Below are 9,600 nucleotides of genomic sequence, written 5' to 3' on the forward strand. Positions count from 1 at the left end.
ACCTTAGGAGAACGATTAATATTGAAAAGGTAAGTAAAAATAAATCATAATGGCGGCCGTCGAAAACCCTTCAAAAGACACTAAATTAATTAAAATAATTATTTTCCGATTTCTGAATTACTATAACTAACATTTATACTTTTATATCATTCTCTGTGTATTATTTATTCAAATACATAAAACAGTTTTGTAAAGTCATTTTTTTATATCTTTCAATTTAATATTAATGTTTTTATTAGAATAATCGAATTACACCATCAATCTAATCACCAAAAAAACTAAGACAAGATTAATTCATGGCCTACATTTGTAGTTCTAATTTGCAACAGAAAAAGTTCAAGTAATTGATTAAGTGTCCAGTGGACGAACAGAAGGCGGCCGATAAATGGAGCCGGCAAATGATATTTCTCACGATAAAGTCCTGGGATTCTTGCGAATCTGTCACTTCAGGATCTACCTTGGACATTCTAGGATACCCCTATTATTATTGAGATACTCGCGCGTTGAATAGTATCCTAACCAAATAAAAGCGATCACACGATGGTTGATTCGAAATAAAACATTTAACTGTTTTGAAAAGTAAATTAGTACGAAATTTTATCTACCTAATGTTTTTATTAGATTAATATAGTATAAAAGTGGTGCCTTTAATATTACGCAATTCAGGGGGAGCCTTTTTCCATTTTTGTAAGCTTATTGCCTTTCAAAAACAAATATTTAATTTTTTGTTTCCATTTTACAAATACCGATTCACTATTCACTTATACGATTGCTCAACCAATGTTCTACGTCCAAAATTGCAGGAACTTTTCAATACACTGGAAACCATGTTAGTGCAGTCATTGAAGCGTTATTCCTTCGAATTTTTATACTGTGAATCGATTTGCATGATCTTCAAAACCTTAACTTCAAAAGTGAAAATAATCTGACCTCCGCACCCACCCTGAGGTTGGATACCGCCCCTTCTCGGTCGTGTGATTTTTTTTCAAAATAACCTTGACTATCGATAGAAGGCCTAATTTTGAGAAAAATCAAGTTTGTGGCAATTGAAAATTGGGAATTTTTTCACGTTTTTCATCGGTTTCTTATCTATATATCTATATCTATATATCCATATATCTATATATATCTCCAAAAATATGCATTTTAACGAAACTTTTATGATGAAAAAAATTGTATCGGGTAAAAAACTGAACAAATCGGTTGTTTGTAAAGTGTTCTAAGTGCAATATTAAGCGAGATTAAAGATCAAAGACTTTTTATATTTTGTCTGAAATTTAATCGATGTATCCAATACCATCTAGCGACCAACAGATACATTCTATGCATTGTAATGAAATGGGATTTTGTAGTGCTTGAAATAAGCTTTAAAATGAGCACTATTAAAAATCTTTTGTACGTAAAATGAGTGAGCTGTAATGCAAATGAGAGAAACATCTAATGGTTTTTTCTCTTAAATCAAAGGGTTTCATAAGTGCCGTTTCCACCAAAATTAAAATTAAATAGTATTCCGGTTAGAATTAACTTTAGTATAAAGAGTTTGATGGATTCTAGCAGTTTGGCTGTTTTAGAACACACATTTTTCAAAAAAAAATCACTATTTTAAGAAAAAATAATTTTCGAATTTTTTAAAAAACCACCTTGTCATAATATCTCAAAAATGATGAAAGATACGTATAAAAGTATACTGATGAAAAATGTACGTCTGTTTTTCTGACAAAAAGTTTGTTTTTTTATCTGTCACAAAAATTGACGGAAATATGATTGTTTAAAAAGGGCGCTGCAGCGCAATCACAGTCTCTGTCGAGGCCTTAGACCCTTCACCGTTTTAAAATAACAGGTTTTTCACTATATATTCTACTGAAAAAAGTTATCACTCTTTTAGTTGTGATAGCATCAAAATTGAAGGAATTATGGTCCAAAAACTAATTCTATCTTTTTCTATTTAGTAAACTGAAAATTTCGGAATGTGAATATTTGGAGCAAAGTGAAAGTACACAGTAATAGAGACTCAAAACTATTGTCTTATTTTTTTAAACAATTTTTTATCAAGGGGTTATTTTTAAGAGTCGTAAGAGGGTTAAAAATTCGATAATTAAGATAGAGAACATAAAATATTATTTACTATATACTTAAATATTTTTATGTCATACCAAAGTAATTTTTGTGATTTTTTCAATTTAGGGGTTATTTTCAAGGGTTGTAAAATTTTTAAGGGGTTGAAAATGATTTTATTATGAGATAATTGTGTTAGAAACTGCTTTAAAATTCCACCCTTTAATATTAAACACGGTTTCTAGCGATAAAGTTTCAATTTTTCCTTTAAGGGATTGTTTATACTCTTCAAAAATAATAGGTGGAGCTCCGATCATTTTCACTTTTGAAGGTAAGGGCTAGATGAGCCTAATTCCATGCAAATCGCTTTACAGAAAAAAAATTTTTCGCTCCAATGACTGCACTATGCCTGATGGGTCTTTCTGTTTCCTCAGTATCATCCGTTTCGTCGTTCTCTTGGTGTCGTGATCTTCTATCGATTCTATTATGTCATTATCAGTACAATATTCAGTTACGATCAAGTCTTCGCCTACGGTTAAACAATCCGTAAAGCCACCTGGCATTGATGTCTGGTAAATCATCCGTCTGGTTCCTTTGACGTTTTTCCGGCAAATCCAACTTTGATAAAATAATTTTTAAATTATTTTCCGTAACATGCTATTGCCAAACCTTGGCTAAAGCTGTTATGCCAACACATAGGTCAATATCCTTTCAAGAAATTGTATATTTTTTTATGCGTTAATTATCCTTCTCGGAGTTTGTTTGCCTTAAATTTATTAATGACGCCTTGATCCATCTGTTGTAATTTTGATTGTGTTGGGTGAAAAGAATTCTACGAAGAAAACAACTTTTCTATGTCGTCTTATCATCTTCTTGTCAAAGTTCTTTATTCACTTCTAGAATACATGATTTTACTCCTGTAAAGCATCTCGGTTGTTTACTTTTTCCTATTACTAAAATTTTTAGTTTTGTCATGTCATAGCACAAACTATAACATTTACTCGTTCCTTGCCATTTTTGCCGCCAAAACACTTATGGTCTTTTAGAGCTAAAAACTTATTTGGAAGGCATTTACAAAAAGAATCCACATATTAATCATGTCATCAAGTTGATAATCTTTAAAAATAAATTGCAATTTCCATTGATAACAAGCAGTTTCTGAAACACTGGCACTTTCCTCTGATACTTCCTTCTCTGTTATTCCGTTGTGTTTTTAAAATTTGTCCAACTACCCTGAACTTGCTTGAAAGTCTTGAATATCTAATATTTTGGCATATGAAATAACTTTGTCTGTTATAAGAGATCCTGAGAGAGGCAAATTTTGATTTTGCGCCATTATTACACACTATGGAACTGCCTCATATACTGAATTAAAGTTGCACTTCTTTAATTTATTTCTTGCTTCTCCTCCAGCTTCCTTACACTCTAAAATTACAATCCTATTTTTTTACCATTGAGAGAATGCTTGGGAGGAATTTCATACTTCTGTATGCTTTTAAAATGTTAATTTTATCTGCTACATTCAAAATCTTCAATTTAGACATCGCGAAATCTCTGTTCTTAATACAACTCTGTCTGTAGCTGGCGGATTCTTCTATGGTGCCTCCATTTATCACCATGACTATAATTTTAATAATAAAAATCATATTTTTTTTCGGAGCATTTTAACTCGTTATATGGAAGATTTTGTTCGTTATCTGGAAATATTTTATAAAGGAATAGAAGTTCGTTACTAATAAAAATAAGAAAAATCATATCATTATCAATAACCATTAAAATTTCTCTTTATAGCATCTAGCCTCAATCTCAAATCATTAACTCAATTTTATCAAGCACTGAGAGTTGTAATCGATGTGGGAATGGGATAATTATCTGGGTTCTTTTAACCACGACGGCGTTCTAAAAATGCAGATGTTCCCCTTATTAGCTACACTGAAAAACTAAAAATAATTTAGCTGCAAATTTTGAATATGAACTTCAAATATTGTTGGATGTACAAAATGTCTTGTTAAAAATAGTATAGCTAAAACTAAATCTAGATACGTAGTGCGATCCATTAATTCTTAACCTAATATAGAATGAGAAACGTCCTAAATAAAAAAAATATCATCTTTCAATGTATTTATTTCCACACACTTTTTAGAAAGAAAGCTTCTATGCCAGTATAAAGGTATATATGATATCAAAATTTACGTAAAACGTGTCTTACTTCACGAACAAAAATAGTCGGACGGAACCAGATCTGGACTAAATGGTGGGAGTTCAATCTCTGTGGGTCCTCATTCGTGTACAGTGGCCTTGACAAGCGAAACAGTATAGACTGGACTATTCTCATGGAGCACACCTCAGCTGATTTTGCCACGACCGTTTTCGATCATTCTTTTGACACAACTTCCTAAGTAAGTACCAGTAAAGTCAATCAAAAGGAAACCTCTTCAGCCCCACTTTTAGACTGCTTTTCGTGACCTTTCGTCACTCGTTATAATTGATAGTTTCACACTTTCTTGGTCCTCGCGTCAAAGCTCTAAAAATTGCTCACAACATTCTTCTCGACGTTTCTTTTGCACAGCGCTGACAATTCTAAGCATCCACCTTACACCAATTTTTGTCATATTTAAATGCTCATGTAGAATTCTTAAAACACCAATCTGTGCTGAAATTTCTTTTGTTTTTAGGTATTGGTCACTTAGAACAGTTCCTTCCATTAATGTTTTCTGGAGTACGACTTTCCGCACGTAGTCGTCTACTAATGATTCTCGTCCCCAGTGAAACAACTTGTACCAAATTTTATTTATTCAAAATAATGGTTATTGGGAACTAGTTGTATCAAGTGCACTACTGTACTAAATAGGTGGAACTTAATTTTATAAATATCTCAAACTTAATTTAACCAAGGAAAGATTTTGGTAATACCTTGAACAATTTTAGACTCTTCTAAATATGGATGCTCTATAAGAGATATTTAGTGACGAGAAATTTAATATACTTGTGGTTTATAGGATTAATGAAAATACCTTCCCTAATCCTGTTCATGTAGTTTTCATTTAGTTATTATAGAGTGGGCTTCGAAAGGAAATCGATGGTGATTGAGCCACCTTACTTCACTAAACACCGCACAATTAATATTTTGAAAAAGTAATAAAACATTTGAGTAAAACTGATCCAAATATACCAGAAAGACTCAATGCGTAATGCATGTCTAGCTCTTACAAAACTGAAATGAATTTTGATTGCGGTGTATGCAGGAAAAAAATTGGAGGAATTACATTTAGGACTTAATCTTTACATATATGTTTCAAACTGGAGAATTTAGTGATTAAAAATGGAGACTCGAATATAAATCAAACGAAATACTGAATTGTTTGCCAGATGAATTTATTTGCCTGAAAAAATTTCTTTCAGCATTTTAATCGTCCTATAAGTTTGAACAAGATTTTTATATTAAAACCAGCAACAAAAGGGGATTGTGAAATGTTCAATGGAACTAGACAATAATAAGAAATGGAAATACTTTCACATTATTCACCCCATGAATTGGGACTAAAGCTCCGTGTAAGCCTTGGCCTCCTCGACGATTTGCCTCCAAACTGCTCTGGTCCCCAACCTCACAAATTCATCGTTTATAAGTCTTCGTAAACTTGATCTGATCTGATACAAGGTCTGCTTCTTCTACTGTTGTATATTTTGATATTCATGATTCCCTTAGGTATTTACTTATTATTAAATGTGGTCAAACCACCTCAATCTCTGGGCTTTAATGAATAGGACGATGTTATCATTGCCTAGCATTTCATCGATTTCTTTATTATTTCAAATCCTCCAGTCTACTTCGTTCATTCTAACTCCTTCTTTTGATTTTTGAATTTCTTTTCAGGAGCTTCCGCCTCACAAAATAAGCTTGGTTTGGCTTGAATTTTTATATTTTTCATGATATATTCAAATCTATTGACACCTTTGAAAGTTTCATCAATTATTATTAAATCTTTCACTCTCCTACAATTAAGACACATTATCCTGCATTGGAGATAAGTATTGACAACGAAAATAGATTCTATAATTCGGTTACAGACATTTTGAAAAAGAGCTATACTTAAATAAATTGGTTAACCATCACACTAACTTTTTATTTTGTTATTTCTATTTTGATATTTTCAATATTTTTTCTAAAGTTTATTATCTGTTTTTCTATATTCAATTCTATATCAATTGGTACCAATATGAATTTTGATTCCCAATAATCATTTTGTTCATTAAGTAATCATACAAACAGAATGCCTCAATATTTGAAGTATAGCCCATCGTATTCTATGGTTTTATCCCAACTTTCAGTGATCCTTTGGAAAAACCATTTTTTTTACTTAGCTGCACTGCATTTTCAACATCTCTTTGGGATTCAAATTTTTCCCACAATAGAATCACCCCATGGATTTGAATAAATAGTAATCTGACGATGTAAGGTCCATACTAAATGCTAGATGTGATAGGAGCTCAAAGCCTCCAAATTCTCCGACCTAATTTCTCCTAACTTCCGCAGTATGTGCTTTAACTAAACCTTGATATTTTTCCAATGAAACCTCATACATTTACATCATCTGTCCACTTTATACCTCACCACTGATAGCTCGACCATCTGAAATTATTTCGAAGCACACTAAACCTTCATAATTCCCCTACAAACACAACAGGACTTTCCGCTCGAATGGAACTGTGTTTGCAACGGGTTCTGGTAATTGTCCCTCGCCTAACCACTCGACGTTGCGCCTGAATCTCAGTTAATTCGACCACTTTTATAAATCCCACATAAATGACGGTGTATGATATCTTTAGGAGGTCCAAGGAAGTCCAAAAATCGACAAGTGCTAGTACTAGATTGAAATTCTACTGCTTTCCTTATAATCCCAATATTCCTTGTAGGTGGATGATCTGAGGGTCCTATTTCCACTATTATAACGGTTGTACCAATGCTGTACTGTTCCCTCATTAACTGTGTCATAACCTCCAATTTCACATATTTTCCTACCTGCCATGGCTGCTTTAAATTGTGTTCCCAATATTGTCTAACAACAAACGAATTTCATATTTATACTTTAAACTATTTATCACAAGAAGAGCTACTTAAGATGTTTTTGAAATATGGCAACACTTCGTCTTGGTCGTCTTGGGGGATACTGTGAGATTAAGGTATACTTGGACATTAATTCCATTTGCCTATATTCAATATTGCATGAACATTTGGCTATTAAAAAAATTTGTTCGTGCTGGATACCGCATAATTTGACAATCGCTCAAAAAAAGCTCGAGTCGGTCCAAGGGAATGTTGAAAAACTGCAAACTGCTCCAAAGACGTTTATAAGTTCGTGACAGATCCATGTATCTATGCATCTGAATCAGAAGCTAAACAAAAATCGACCGTATGAATCTTTCAAGATGAGCCAAATCCAACAAAAGTTGTTCGCGCAGGAAGTACTTCGAAGCAAATGGTGACTTGTTTTTTCGCAATAACTGGACAACCATAGCACCGTAGTGCTCAAAATAATCTGGGAAATAACAGCTGAAGACGAATCATCCTCCACCACGAAAATGCGAGCTTTCACACATCAGTTTAAACAAAAACTGAACAGTCAATACATCGAATTGATGGGTCATCATCAGCCGTACAGTCCTTGTATGGCACCCTATGATTTCTTCTTACATTTAATTCTATTTCTCTTATAAGAGCAACAATTTTCTTATTTAATACACTTTCGATATGTGTACAGAGTTTTTTATTTAACAGGATAAGTTCAAAAAAGAAAATGTGAATTGTAGAGGCGGTCGGCAATACAGAAAGTCGTATCTGTCAAACCTTTTCGAATATGGTTAAACTCAAACTTTCGAGACATACGATTCTCTCGAGATACTGCCACTCTTGCTGAATATACATACAAATTGCTTTAATGGTTTTATGCCCGCAAATTTGTTTTAGACACAACAACGGACTAAAAAATATTGAATTGAGTAAACTTCCTGCCGACCAGTGGGTTGCGGAAGTTTAATCTGTGTTTTTATCTAAGTAATTGGAGTTTTAATTCAATTTCCCGCTAGCTTTAAGTCCATAGAAATTTTCGGCCATTACTTAAATTAAAAAGATCTAATTTGCATTTCGAAATTTATAAATAGAACCAATTAATTTCACCCAAGGAGCTCAGCAAGGTAAATAAATAAGTTGGGATTTTTTTTTTCAGTTCGTAGTGATTGATTGGACCGAGATCAATAAAAATTTTGGTTAGAAGTTCTGTCAAATTAAGGTAGTATTATATAACGGAAAAATTTTAATACAAAAGTCATTTAGTTGTCTAAGTTACATTTTTTCAAATAAAAAACCTTTTATTTCATTGCACATTTGAAATCAACGGGGTAAGTTCAATACCCTATATAATGTAAGAGAAATTCAAGAATGAAGATCTAGTGCAGCCAAAGCATTCGAATAGTAGTGAAAACTTTGTAAAATTATTTATTTGTTAATATTCGTTGAATCTGATACAGGGTGATTCAAAATACATTCCCTATACCTAAAAGTATTAGTCCTTGAGATATTTTAATTTTTCTGTGCAAAACAATGATTACATATATCTAATCATTTAATAATTAATTGTGAGTTGGCTTTGATTTAGGTATTTTTCAAAAGCTCACATTTTATTTTTAGTACTATACGAGGATAGTTCCAGAAGTACCTGGCTCATCAAAGCAAACACAAAAATTTTGGAAAAAAAACTTAACATGTTATCCAAAATCCTTTAGTTGAGCAAACTACCCATAACTCTTGCAAAAGACCTTTGAATTGTCTTTACAATAAATTAGTATTCGAAAAATTCTAATTCGTTTATGCAGTGGAGGAAAAAATACGAAGGCGCGCGAGTTAAAGCAAACGTTGCACTGTCAGCTGAATGATGAAAACATAATAAACATAGAACAAGTTAAAAGTTATGTATATCTTGGGAAGACGAAGGGAAGAAAACAATTTGGAGTACTGAATGCGATAATAAGTTCCAAAAACATCTCCAGAAAGGCGAAGTTATATCTGTACAAAACACTAATAAGACCTACGTAGACGGAACGTGAACTCTTAATAAAGCAGAGGAAGCAAAACTTATTTGTGGGAAAGAAAAATACTCAGGAGGATACTAGGGTGTTAAAAGAGAAATAATGATGGCTGAGGAGAACAAAGGAGAAATACGGAATTTATTAAAAGAATCAGAATTAAGAACAATATTCAGATTCAAAAGAATAGAGTGGCTGGGTTAAATACAGAGATTGCCAGATTTTAGAGCAACAAAAAAAATGATGGAACTTTGAATTGTCTTTACAATAAATTATGATTCGAAAAATTCTAGTTCATGTTTCTTCATTCTTCTTCTTCATTCGCCCATATGTATATTTCGTCATATGGTTTCGTCGTTCAAACATGCTGCTATTCTTAAGGCTTTAGTTGTTTGCTCTCTTACTTCGTTCTCTACGTCTCCAAATCCTGAAATCTCGATTCCTAGGTATTTGAATTTAATTATT

Source organism: Diorhabda sublineata, chromosome X (assembly GCF_026230105.1).
Source record: "Diorhabda sublineata isolate icDioSubl1.1 chromosome X, icDioSubl1.1, whole genome shotgun sequence".
Classification (NCBI taxonomy): Eukaryota; Metazoa; Arthropoda; class Insecta; order Coleoptera; family Chrysomelidae; genus Diorhabda; species Diorhabda sublineata.